Source organism: Bombus fervidus, chromosome 9, assembly GCF_041682495.2.
Source record: "Bombus fervidus isolate BK054 chromosome 9, iyBomFerv1, whole genome shotgun sequence".
Taxonomy (NCBI): Eukaryota; Metazoa; Arthropoda; class Insecta; order Hymenoptera; family Apidae; genus Bombus; species Bombus fervidus.
This window is the reverse complement of record NC_091525.1, coordinates 8,550,815-8,565,590: the sequence shown is the minus strand read 5'-3', so window position 1 is coordinate 8,565,590 and position 14,776 is coordinate 8,550,815. Positions and strand designations below refer to the sequence as shown.

Sequence of the window (14,776 nt, the reverse complement as noted above, 5' to 3'; positions counted from 1 at the left end):
ATATGAGCCAACATCGCTATACCAAGGTCTAAGAAGCAGCTCTGGATAGATAAAAGAACAGATGAAATATTAAAGTACGTAGTTATAGATTCTCACGCAAAACGAGGGCGAGCACGTTCGTTGTGAAAAGGTACAGTGCACATTGACGAGCAATTAGTCGAGGACCTATGCCCTCATATTTCGTGAGAACGAGAAATTCGGACTCTGATACATGCTACGAGGTTTATATCATCCCGCATAAGATCATCTATGTACAATAATATAACAGGACTGCGGGTGGGAATTTACGAGGACGTCTTTAGATCTGATTACACGAAATTTTGGGTGCTCCGGTGGAAAACTGCGCCCATATCCAGAAATGTCGCATAAAAGTGCCGCTGTCAAGGCTAATCTCCCTCTGAGATCGTTTTCGAAATCGACATTTTTGTTCGAATAAAAACGTAGATCTCAGAGTCTAGAGAATTTTGTTTTGTGATGGTATTTGAAGAATTTAACAGGAAACGTGGCAATTATTATACTGATATCTGTGTTGATTAATTCTATTTGTTGCGTGTATTAAGCATCGCATAATCATGAGAAAGAATTTATTTAATGTAAGAATTCTGGATGAGTGTAACGATCTTGTTCTATCTGTTACTTTAAGTAGAAGACCGCACGATCTTTATGGCGAAGCGAGACAAAATTAAGCTACAACGTGAAATAGTGTAGACTAAAATGTAGATGTACGAATTGAGAATTTATTTGACAATAATTTAATTCGCCTATTTGAAGAATATAATAGAAAAATGAATGGAATTATTTGAATTTCTTTGTATTATAATTTTATTTTATAGAATCCTCATGTGTTTCTTTTAATTTCTTGTTATCGAAAACTGTAAGAAATTATAAATGTTTATATACATTTATAATTAGTTATATATATATATATTATAGTTAGTTATAGTTAGAAGTTATAAATTTATATTTGTTAAATGTAACACGAGTTTCTATTAAAATGTTTATAAAATGAACGAAAGCAGCGACAGTCGAGGACTCCGTACAAAATTGTTTCATCGAGTGTCTTCAGGGACTGTGCACTCTGAACCCCATGTAGGAACCATATGTTTTTACGTATGTTCATGCTGGCGAAGATGACTCTTCCTGACACGCGACCCGCAGCCACCCTAAATACTTAATTGTCAATTCGATTTTGGTGAGGGCATGATATCCGTGGAATTCTCCGCTCCGGGATTCTCTCTTCAGATTTTTTCACAATGAGAACACCATGAAATTAATAGCCCTTTTATAATGGTACAAAATATGAATGGTACTGATAGGAATTTTTATTGTCTAAGGTTTGTTGGAAATTCTATTGATACTATCTAGGGTGTAAATTAATGTTAAAATACATAGTAATTACAAAGAAAAATAACAAAATTAAAATAAGTATAGCTTAATAATATATAAGTATAAACTCATTGTATTTTCAATATGAACCAATATCTTCACTGTACTAAACTCTTCGAAGCATCTTTGAATAAATAGATAAATCTTTATGTATATATAGTTGAATAAACTACACTACAAATACATAGTTCTTGAGAATAAAATTTTATGAATTCATTAAATCTCTATACTTCTACATTTTAAATCTGTTATAAGATAATTGGTACAGTGTCATTGGTGAATTTATAGGAAGAAATAATGAAATAATTAATTATTAAAATCTTCATGGATTATTTACCGATTTCAATTATTTTAAAGGCATATTTTTTAATTTTATTATGAGATCAAAATCAGTTCGAATTTAGTGCGTGAAGAAATCTATATTACCTGCTTAATGAAATAAAATGCTTAGTGGAGACATCTACCGATTCTTTCGAAAGTATCGTAATCGTAGACTCTCAAGGTGCATAAAAATTGTACGGAACATATTTTTAAAATTGCATTCGATTGCATTACAGTTTTAAATAATTCTTTGTTTAAATGAAATATTGGAAACAGTACATATAATTACAATCAAAGCTTTCATTCAATCACAGTTCGAAATAATTGTTGAAATTTTGCTACAACTTATGAAACAAAAAGGCTTTAATAACCTACATAAAATTATACATCATACCTTATACTACATTGTAATACTTGATTAATCAGTATAAAAATAATAATTGAGGATGAACAAAATGTAATTCTCTACTCGAAAAATGGAATTTTAAGCGTATAATAGCAGCGATCTATACAACTTATTACCTGTAATTTCATTCAACACAAAGTTTTAAGTGTATAAAACGCTGTATAATAAATTGGCACACAATTCATAAAGTGTTATAAATTTTAAAGTACATATAAAGTATAGTGTAGCAGAAATATAGCTATCGCTTAAAATACCACAGCCAATCGTCGACAAACATTCGTGAGGTCAGTCCACCGAGCTCTCGTGAAATTAGCTGAAGAGGGAGAAATAGAATGCAGCTAGTGAATGTGGCATAACAGAATAAAAGGAGCATGGTGCATCCTTTACTGATGAAAGTCTGACTCGACCTACAGGCCACCACAAAATTATCTTCTTTAACTCTCCTCTCTAGAGGAAAAATATTTTCTACTTCAAGTCAAAGGAAACATGAATGCAAATGTAAAAGTATAATTAGAAAAATATTTCATATCATGAGTATTTGATAATATGATAGACTTTTTATAAACGATAGAAACTAACCTCCTTTCAGAAAAAAATGTTACCTTTACCTCATGCTTTTAGGAAATAGAAGGAATGAAAAATAATGAATCATTTAAAACGAGATGAAGTAAACCATACACAAAATCATATTTTGAAGAAGCTAAAAAATATTGGAATAGTACTGTTATATAAAATAGGAAGAAAATTAAGATACATATATATAATCATTTTAATTATGTTGTATAAACACACACAAGTAAGAACCATTTCTAACAAGGATAATATAAATATCTTTTACTTAAAAAGATCAGACACACAATTTTGTCGAATATAACAAATTCTGATAGACTACAAAGACAGGTTACAGTGTAATAAAGATATTTGGAATAAGTTTTTCCGTTAGAAATCCAAATCACAATTATTCTTTCTTCAAATCATCAATCTTTATCTGATTTATTATTAAAATTATCTTTAATCACTTCAATTATTAATTTTAGCCACTACATACAAAGAACTAATTTATCTTTTTATCACTCTCCTCCCAGAACCTTGAAGATGCTGCTAAAGATAGACCAGAGGATTTTCGCGGGTGGCAAAGGAAGGCAGTCGGCGAAAGACGAGCTTTCTTCGAATCGAAAGAGGAAGATCGAGTGACGGAGCGTGTCCGCCCGACAACAGCGAATCCTCAAGCTCGAAAATAGATCGCATAGCTTTCCCGGCACTTCAAACGACGTGTATCGTAATAGACAAGCCCGCTGCTCACCGAAAAGTCTTGGCCACGGATAATTAAACGTTTATAAACACCGGAGATTCCGCAAAAGCCTGGTCGCACATGACAACATTATTTGGCGCGCTTCACCGAAACAGCAACGTGCAAGGCCACGATAAAATCTGCATTTATTATGCGAATCATAAATACGAGAGATACAAACTGGGGAATATTACGAGAATTTTGACTTCGTATAGATTTAATTTAAACATAACCTAAAATAATTTTCTTCTAAGTAATTGAATTTCATTGATTATTTGAAATAGATGGATTAAAATTGCTTTTTGATGAATATAAGAACATTCACTTTCTTTGAATAAGTATTGTTACACATGTTATTTAAAATTTTTACAAATGTAGTCATTCGCTATGTTTGAGGAAATAATTGAGTTGAGATAAATTAATTGTGTTTATGAATATAATTTAGTTTAGTTGAGTTTAAACGAAATATTTCTTATGAATATGATATGAGTATTTAGAAGACCTTTTTGCAATAGTAAAACAAATATTTTGACAGGATAAGAGAAGTATCTCAGTCAAAATGTTTGTTTTATATTAATGTTTGAGAAGATTAATTTTGTTTTAGTTTTGTAAAAGTTAAAAGAAATTTTTAATAGAGTATAAAGCTATTATAGCTGGGTAGAATCTGGGTTAAATTGAAAGTTTTAATTTAATAAGTATTCATAAAAAACACCATAAAAGATACAAGTTGTTAATTTTACAAAATTAATTTGTTTTACGGGCGAATAATGTGGTCTACAGCTGTTAGGAGTGATAATACATATAAGATTCTCAAGTATCACGAATGTTTTAGCGTGTAATAAAATTTTAAGCCGTAGTTTCTGATTATTTTGAGCGATGTACGATTGCGTAACGTAAACCTTCGAAGCGTTCGAAAGCTTTGAAAAATAAGCTTCCGGATTTTTAATGCCACTTATCTTGTATCTTTTTGATTTAGTGATATAGTCTGAAGTTTCTATCTTGCGAATTAGTGATAAACTTTATTACGTACTTTTTAGAGACTTTAACAAGTTTTCTTTAGCATATATTTTATATAAAGTAAGAGTAGCATTTTAAACGATGATGAACTTTTTGTTAAATGTTATAATTGCAATATATCTATAAACAAAAAGGTGGGTACAGATTTGAAACATTTTTGATTATTTTATATGAAATGTTTATTTGAAAAAAATTCAATCTACATTTGGATGTTATTAAATGATCATTTTGCAGGTAATTCTCCTGGTAACAGAAGCTGCAATCAGCTTGTAAGCTAACAAATCATTATCGTTTAGCAGTTATTACGTGAACTACTGACGTAATACAAGTAGGTGCACGTGTACGATTTAACGATTTTTCGAAGTCGCTTCAACTTGTTATAAGCTCTCTAACCAGCACAAAAATAGTATAGCTTCCATATTCTTCGTTTTACAAAGCATTTTTCATTTTTAACTTTTTATTAGAATTTAACGTAGGAGACAAAACCCAAGGAAACTCACTTTATTACAAAAGAATTTAGAATTAGCTGTGTTTTAATAAAAATATCAATGAGTGTTAATTTTCTTATTTCTCTCTGTTTAATCTCTCATAAGAAAAAATTGAAAATAAAGCTAGGAGTGTCTACTTCTTTCCTTAAGACAGTTAAAGGTAGTTATCGAGTTTTATAATAAAATGAGAAAGGTGGTATTACCAATACTTCCCAAAAAATGATTTGATAAGTGAATATTTATTCATATAAAGTTATTTTCATTTTCAGAAATTGCGCTTCTGTCGTTATAATATCTTCATCTATAAACACCTTGTTCCATACTTTCACAAATTTTTTCAACAATTCTAAAATAACGCGATGAAAGAAAAACAGAAAATACTCGAATATTTATCACAAGACAGGAAACATTTGCCTAAATTTGAAGCTTATCAAGCGATAAAAAATGGAGCGATAAGCGACCAAAATTCACAGGTGTAGGCTACATCTGTGAAAATTAACAAACATCGATCCGGGACCAACAAAGATACGTGCGTCCCTTACAATCTATAGCGTTAACGATTTGAAAAGGTAGATATAAAACGGCTCCAAATCATGCCTGTCACAGTTTGTCAGATAAATCAAAATATTCCGTTGTTCGTTTCCAACGATTCGTCATGACTTGTCGATCTTTAAACAAAACAATAAAACGATTAATTTTATGATTCTCGAGAACGTTGCAATTGTGCAACAAAATGTTAATCGCAGAAATAACTAAATAACTGAGCTAAGCCTCGCAATATCAGGTTCCTTGGCATATTATCAAGGAGTCATTGTTTCGTCTGATTGTCTCGTATCGAAAATTTGCCAGCAAAGGCATGAAAAGAAAAAAAAGAGAGAGAAGGAAAGATGGATAAACGCTCAAGATCGTGGGTTCGCACAGGTAAACAGGACGGAGCTCCAATTAAATTTGGCAAGAAATTCTGGCACGATTTTAGAATGGCCGACGTAGCCGATTTCACGGCCACTCGTGTTACTATACAGTGAGGGAGCGATGTCTCAAGACGTGAGATCCCTTGCGACATAAATGACTTGCCTTAAGACTTAAACTATCGCAGCCAGCTTACTAAAATACAGCGACCGTTCGTTCCATCCTTCGCTTCTCTTACATCGTTTATGGGGCTTTTTGATAATCTCGATTCTTCAATATAGGAATTCAAAATTCATACTAATCAACTCTATAAATTAAAATATACAGAGAAATTGTGATGCTGAGAATGCTATTTTTCAAAATTTACTTTGAAATTTATAATCATTTATATCATCTTGTCATAAGTGGATTTATGAAAACAACTTGTTTTTTGAGAAGTTGAACACTCATTATACATCTTGATAACGTAATTGAAAAATGTATAAAATCTTAAAGATTATATATGCGGATGGTTCCATTCATATGTGAATAGCTCAGTTAGTCTTATCCATCATTTGCTTATAATTCTTACCTACAACTCTTAGATAAAGAATTTACATGTTATTTATGGCTTATTGTAATAATATATTGATTTTAAAATAATTATTGATCCACTGAATTTTACTCTATAGTTTGCTTACCATGCTTGAAATTTCACAGATTCTCAGGAAACATATAATAAATCAATCAGAATTAGACAAATGCCTGTGTTTCTAAAGTTCAAAACAGAAATATCTGTGAATTACTTATGACATACATAATGTCAAAATTATTTAAGTTGAATAACAATGGACATAATGTACTTATATTTTCACTGATTAATTCCATTTATTATATGTATATAATCCAAGAAAGAATTTCTCTATTACAAAAATTAAAATAATTCAACTAAAGTCACTTTAACAGTAACTATTCTACTTTTCATATTATTTATATTATGAGTAGAATTTTCATATTAATTAAAATTAATCGAAATTACCTATATTATTTATAATTATTTATCTATGATATATGTATCCATGTTACACGTGATTATCCTGTTAATTTAACATAATACACAGAGAAAACCACAACCAGAAAACTACTCTCGGAAGATGATGTCGTTAAGACTACAGAGAATCTTTACGATGGAATTGTATGCCTGACTGTACTACAGCCACGAAGATTTACATTTGCAGAGGCGTATCTGTAACGGTGAGGGGAAAAAAGCCACACGCAGAGAAACAATTCGAGGAGTCGCCGGTATAATCGTCGTGTATTTCGGTCCCAGCACCGGCAGGGCCCTCCAGCCTTTACGTCTCGCCGACTTAGCGAAATTCCTCGCTAAATTTAAGCCTTGCTGAATCGCTAGATAATTGCAGTTTGCATAAGAGATAGCAGTTTCTTAAAATAATGAATCGTATGCAGCTGATTACTCGCAATTTTTCATCAGGATATCATTGGTAAGGTGTTCCTTTAAACGATTCAATTGAGTCTTTGATGATAATATTATTGCAGTGTTGAACAACAGGGTGTAGATGACAATCTGTAGTTAATTGGAGCATAAGATTGTATCTTCCTCCTCAACATCGGTCTTCTATTGATGTTCTGATGGACTTGAGCTGAAACATGGATACTTTTTTAATAAATTTTTCTTCAATAATTTTGACTTTAATGATTCATATTTCTTCTTTACTATAGATTTCTATTCTCATAAAAATTCAATCAAGATATGTTCGATAATTCTCCAATAATTGTATTGCAACAGTAGAATTTAAATCATTATGTTATTGACATATTGCTTAATGTAGAAGAATTTCCTCTAGTTATAGGCAACAGTTTGTGTTTATCAACGGCGACAAGTTTGTCTAGGATTTGTTCAACGATGCGCTTAATTGTCCTCCTGGCTAATTTCATTGGCAACATATCAACTCGGTCTCATCAATTGATTTGAATGAGTTCACCGGGTTGCCGCGGACAGATTTCACAGTGAAGAATCTTATTATACTTTCCTAACAATCAAGGGAAGCTATATTTAAAAAAAAAAGAAGAATAAAGAAATATATATACGCATTAAAATTTTTAAAAATTTTGGAAATAACTTATCGATCTCGATAGTTTTTATATTCTAAAAGTTCTTTACATAATCTTTATAATTTTTTCAATGCAAGTAAAATTAATGATTGGTGGCGTAAAAAATCTTACGTGCCGATCGTCACGTTCACTTATAAGACTTTGCTTCGTTAAAATTTTCGGTTTCAAGTTCAATTGCTTCATCGATAAGTTGTGTAAATATCAGATATTCAGATAAAAGAAGAAAATATACGAAGTTTTCGAAACATGCAAAATATACAAAAGATCTACGTGTAAAGAAGTAAGTAAAATCTAAAATTATTTGTTTTCTCATCATTAGCACATCAGTGTCACTTTACTAAAACCTCCTCCACTTACCGATGAAAATTAAAACCAAAGAGATAGATCAAATCACCAATAAAGTCCTCGTCACTACACTGAATACGACAGTTTTACTACTTTCGAAATGAGAAACTACGTAAACCATCGAATGGCATTGATTCAGCGAAAACGATAAAAGCGCGGCAAAAGATCGATAAGGAAGCGGTCTGGTCTGGCAGGGATGTTTTCCATGCTCGAGATGCCAGCAGATAATCTTGGCACGAGCGAACATTTCCACAGAAAGCAAGTATGTATGTATATCTGACGTAGAATCGTCGGCCAATATTATGCAACAAATAAGCAAGGTGGCCATCAACGGTGGTCACCGGTGATTTGCTTCTGGCGAACGTGTCGAAATTACGGAGCAGTCAGTGGTGCTCGATCGTTGCTGAGGCATTGACATTGAGAACTGCCCTTAGTCAACGGTCGAACATCACATACCATTTTCGTACTACGTATTTATGGATTACAAAGAATTTACAATTTTGTTTTCCGTTTGCTGCTCTTTGCAAAAACGGCCATCTTTCTGATAGGTGTGACGCTGACTGAAGAAACTGGACGACAAATATTTGTCGTACTCGGTGCCAGTCACGCGATAAAGTCGCTTGCCTCTTGAGACGGTTAAATCGGTGAATTAATGTCGTTGTAATGGTATTGTATTTAAAGCAGCGCAGCGTTCTTACGTATGCGATTCAAATGACAATTTTCTCAGTGCTTGGCCTACGATATACCTGATTTTCCTTAAAAATGAATTACACGTCTTCTTGTATTCCTCGTTCTTACAAATACATGTATGTGTATTATATTTATATCCTTGAACATATGACGAACGAAACCAGAGTATCAAATTCCTATGTACAGTAAAACAAAATGGTTTAATATGTATTTAATATGGATATTAATAATTTATGTAATTGAGACTAGTAGTATAGTATTTACAGTTATAATTCGTGTAATGCAATAAGACGATTGTGCTAGAATACAGAAATAGTATTTGGTTCGAGGTCTCTTTTTCAAGGTCACTGTTTGCGATTTAAGGTCAATAATAATTATCTTAGAGTTGTTCTATTTATACTAGTCTTCCGGTTGTTTCTTTTGATAATTTTTAGTTCCATATCTTGATCTTTCTTTTTAATTTGTTTTCAATTCTATTTTGATTATTTTTTATTATAAAGCCAAGTTAGCTTTATAGCTGCTTCTTTACTTGCTTCAAAAATCCTTGAATCTGTAATAAAGATGTAAGAATAATTTATTTACTTTATCACTTAAACATTTCATTATGAAGAAAAAAAAGTGAATAGAAAATTTGATTAAGTATTAATAGAATATTTTTGTAATTTTTATTGTAATAATATATTAATGTCTTTATATAATATAATACTTTAAGAGTCCATGAAGATAATTCCGAAGCATTTTTTTTACAATATCATGTTACGATTATTGTGGCGACACTTGTCGAAGGTGAGTAGTGAATAGATAAATACGAGAAGAGGAATACTGATTTCGTATGAACAAGGCGATGTTATATTTATAATCAATTCCTGTTACCATATCGATCTACTGAGTATATTTTATTGTAATATCAACTACTTCATATTTTTCGATTATATCATGACAATTTTTTTAGAATCAGCAGTATGAACCTGATATTTAATATATAATATACAATTAGATATTCTGAAGTTTACAAAACAAGCAAAGGATTGTTTGCTAGAGAACTGAATGGAAGAGTCTGGTTCTCGTTAAACCATAACGGTGGAAACGGCATGAAACAGTTCTTAGGATAAAAATAACGGGCAAGCGAGGAAAAGTAATTTCCCCCCGGCCATTGACGTAACCTTTCTCGTCAACTCAACCAGACCGGCCAGCTCAAAGCGTTACATAATTCTTCTAATGACGATAATACGTTGTAGAGGGACAGAATTTTTAGAATATTTTTAATAATAACGGCGTGCAAAGTTGTCTTCGTTTCGAGACTCGATTTCAATCGGTAACTTCCTCGTTCATATCGTCGCGTCACTGATAATTACACACGTACCTCTTCCCCGAACACAATAATCGTTCCTTGAAACCGATCGATTTTCAGCCATATCGATTACAGATAATAAGTTTCCGTACTGTCCACCACTAAATGACATTGACGACGTGAACTGTGGAAAGTGAAGTCGAAGAAGTGAAACTCATTTTAAAAAACACATACATATGTATTATCTAATTATAAACATCAACTGTTGCTCAATTCCATTCTTTAAGAAGTCCATACTAGATGATTGATATAGGTATTAATTGCGATCAAAATTTAGATAGAAAATGAAAACAAATGTTACCTTTTCGAGTATATTACACACTCCCAATTAAAAAATATGAACTCTATTATAAATTTGACCTTGTTAGATATTTAAACCTTCTAATAGGATTTGACGAAAGGATGAGTTAATCATTAATTGAAAGAAAAAAATTAAAAATCCTGGAATATTCTTCCTATAGCTTTATCAGAAAACAACAAGGTGTTTGAGTAGATTATATATCACGCTAAATCTCCCAAAACCTGATTATCATGTTGAGTACTTAATAAATAAATGTATTTGAATAAATACCTGTTCAATGATTTCCCTGTATCAAAAATCAAAAGTTTTATCATTACTTGCTGTATTAGAAATATCTAGAATCTAATGAAATAATGCATATAATTGTGTATTGGACACATATAATTGTAATAAATTGTCCAATTTGAGAGGAAGAATTTAATTGATAAGACTATAGAAGAATAATTATTTGTTTAGGTTTAAGAAAGTAAGTAAATTGGGCAATTATATCAAACTGACTGTCTTAAACATAAAAAGATAATTAATAGTTACGAAAAGGATCATTTTGGGCATTCCCATTGGTCCGATAGGGAAGGTAGGTATGTAGGTTTCGTATTGATCTCCACGTTGAGGCGACCTTTAATATCCCCTCTCCTCTAACTCTCTCGTTAGATGGAATGAGAGGAACAGAGCAGAAGGGAGGCCGAGGGGAGTCCTGAACGCGACCTACAACAAGCACCGACAGGCGCACAGCTGATTTCGTAACGGCCAGGCGACACTCCCGGAGTTCCACCGTTCTCCGGAAACGCTTCATGATCTATATATTCTGGGGAATCCAAGGAACAACGTGGAAACGGACCGTCCACCAGCAAAGCATACCAAAAGTTCAACAAACAAACCTAAAAATTAAGAATATTCCTCTGAATCAAAATTGACATAAATTTTATATTTAGCAATTATTATATTTATCTAATATAGTCAATTTAATCGTTTAATATACATGGAATGAGATTTAACCCTAAGCAGATTGAGTATTTTGATAGAAATTAGAAATTACGAGTATGAAATTACGAGAAATGTTGTATGATTAAAATATAATTTGGAATATAATTGACACAATTGTTATATTTCAATGACAGTAATGTAGGCTAATTTCGAATTTAAAATATGAAAAGGATAAATATCTTGGAACAATTCCAATGCACTCCAAGTAAACAAATTACACTAGAGTACTTACATACAGAAAGACAACAATCCTATAAAGTTAAAACCGAATTATGATGATGCAAAATATATTAATAAAAATTCTGTGATCTTAAACTTGTAATTAAAATTTAATTAAAAATTCAAATTAAGAAATTAATCGTCTTAATAATATTAAACTTTCATTCAAAAACATCTGATCTTTTTAAACAGGAATATCCCATCATAACCCTTTGAAGGATTAGGTAAGGGGATTGAGAACGATGTTGATAGGTGACGTCATTTTTATGGTTTTAGAAAGTGCAGGGAGATAGCAGAATTAAATAGATGCAGACGTTACAAGTAGATTACGTGTTTTTATAAGCGTGTTGTGTCACGGACGACAAACACGACGTCATAATCGGCTGAAGAAGCTCAGGTGAGAATATGGCATCCGTTATTTATAGACCGTTACATTTACACTTGTACAGGGGTCTCATTAAAATATCAAATAAGCATAGAAAGCATAGATAGATATAATGCATAAACGTGTTTCTGATTATAGCTCGGTCATTTCGAAATTCCACGGAAGTTGGTCGAAATCATTTTTCAGATCACTGAACTTCAATGCTCGTTTTTGCACGAACGGTGAAAGAAGGGTCTGAATACGCTTTAGCAACGCTATGATTCATAAGATCGAGAGCAGACCTTGTCCTCTGTAGAAGGATCTTGCGTTACTTTGCTGAACCTCTTATAGTTTATAAATGGTTGGAGATTAATCATTCTTTACCTCTTTTCCTTTTTTAATTCCCAGATATAAATTTTCATTGATCCCTGATCTGAATTAAAATATGATTAAATTGTAAAATAGTCTTTATCTGTAATAACATATTCTGCGGATGTTAATTATTTTAATATTTATTTTTTTCTTATTTTTACTATTTGAAATGAACTATAATAGAATTAAAACAAGCATCAAAGAAATTTCTATTGTATCTTTCGAGGTGGATAACAATCGAATAGTTATCTTCCTTTTATGTCGGTTCTTTGTTTCGAGGCCATTGACTTCGATATGCCGATCGTGTAATTAAACGAGATCGATTATCGATTGTGCACATTGTACTGCATCGTCTATTGAAAAATATTGCAAATATTTTGCTTTACTTTGACATCATGAAAAAAGAATAAACGAGGAGTAACGTTTAAAAACATTAATATTCATTCAACAAGAAATATTTGCAATAAAAGTTTCACCAATGAAAAAGATTAGAAAAATACATATTCATCGATAGTTGTTCAAAGTTCTATCGTTCCATTAATTTTCATAAAACATTTCTTATAAAACATTCTCACACATACTTTATATTTCTTTCAAACACTCATAAACATTCAACTTTTCGCGTAGTGTTTTGCTCAAAGACCAGCCAACTGAATTTGGCTCGAGCCACATCCGATCTCATCGATTCGGGTATCGATATTAATCACCGACTGTTATTCTCTCGAAATCATCTTTAACCACTAAAGAGTAATTCTTATAGGTACTCAAGATACTCATTCTCAATCGCCTGCCAAAAATTACATCTACAGTAACTACGAAAGATATTTTTACATACCTGCATTTTCCAATGAAGCATTTTTTTATTAGGTGTCACATTTCATTTTCATAGTATCAAGTTTTAGTCGTTACATGAAAGTACTACCAAATGATAAGAAACTTAATATATTTGGATTTAATTGATTAGTAAATAAATACTATAATAAATACAAGGGTGTACAAATATTTTTTGTAACCACTGTAAATATCCCCATAAAATTATCATATATTCTGTAACCTCATAGTTACTGGTCCACAATTTTTGTAAACTTCGAATATCGTATAAATCCATGTACTATAAGAACTTTATTAGGGCTCGATAATTAAGACCTTGAAACTCGCCGTATATTCGATTGTATGTAATGACTTCTTCGTTTGTTTCCGCAAGAATGTGGCGGAGGATAATAATTAGGACGAAAAAAGTCGAGGTAGCAACCGGAGTCCTCGTAGAAACAACGGAACGAAGGAACGTGGCTGGACCGCGGACCGTCCCTAGGAGAGGATCGGGAGGCGGGGAGGGGATATGTACAAAGGAGGGATGTGATTGGCCGAAGCAGAGAGGAGAGGTTCTCGGCTGTCGCGAGGCGAGTTGATTCCGCGCCACTTCGTTTCCGACTCGTGTACGCGTACGACGTGCTCCGAGGACTAACTCTCAGAACAAATCCTTCGATTTTCTTTTGTCTGCTAAAGGTAAGCAATATGTATTACCATATTTTCATATTTTCACATGAATATGTGTATTTACACATCTATAGGACGTTGTTCTCAAAGCACGATGTGAAACTTATACCGATTAGGATAAGAAATAAAAATATATTCTTGCCGGTCATACACGATATTATTTCCTGTGATCATTTGAATATTATTTCATTACGTCATAGTTAAATGTTGAGAATAATTATGAAGGAAATATTAGTATATCACGTGAGAATTATTTTAGGGAGATTCGGTTACCAGTAAACAGTGGAAGGATTAATTGTCGCGACCGTTGGAGATCGGCACTTGTTCTCACGGTACGATTGTTGAGATTTAAGGAGAATAGATTTTGCGTAGTGTACCGCATATTTGGGAAATGATTCATCATTACAGACGATCATCGATTATCTCAGGAGTAATATGCGTTGTTACGCTTTGTTACATCGAACAGATACCGGTTTTTAGGTTAGACGAAAATCGACCAAGTACATGAGATATATTCTCTTATAACAAATTACTTATAATTTTAGGTTGGGAATAATCTTATAGAATATAATTAATGCTATTTCTAACATTTAATAATAATTAAATTTTCGATACATTAAAATGCAAATATTGGAAATAGGAATAGTTTAAGTACATATTCAGTTGTATGATGGTACTTTCATTGAAATGGCGGATGATTATTCCTTTCACCTTACAGCGAAA

The 14,776-nt window shown here is 32.1% G+C and overlaps 2 long non-coding RNA genes across 3 annotated transcripts; one reads left to right on the top strand and one right to left on the bottom strand.

Annotated features, from left to right (window-relative positions):
* Positions 1–1,559: 1,559 nt before the first annotated feature.
* LOC139991219 (uncharacterized) lies at positions 1,560–3,523 on the top strand. 2 transcript variants are annotated; one of them, XR_011800757.1, is made up of 3 exons: positions 1,581–2,611; positions 2,735–2,909; positions 3,199–3,523. It is a non-coding gene; the product is annotated as an uncharacterized lncRNA (long non-coding RNA). The 2 variants fall into 2 exon arrangements; XR_011800756.1 differs by having other exon boundaries at positions 1,560–2,909.
* A 957-nt stretch (positions 3,524–4,480) lies between these two features.
* On the bottom strand, positions 4,481–13,840 carry LOC139991221 (uncharacterized). Its single transcript, XR_011800759.1, has 6 exons — positions 13,392–13,840; positions 9,230–11,495; positions 8,288–9,141; positions 6,499–7,458; positions 6,186–6,397; positions 4,481–6,125 (listed from the first exon to the last, which is right to left on the bottom strand). It is a non-coding gene; the product is annotated as an uncharacterized lncRNA (long non-coding RNA).
* Between the last annotated feature and the right edge of the window lie 936 nt (positions 13,841–14,776).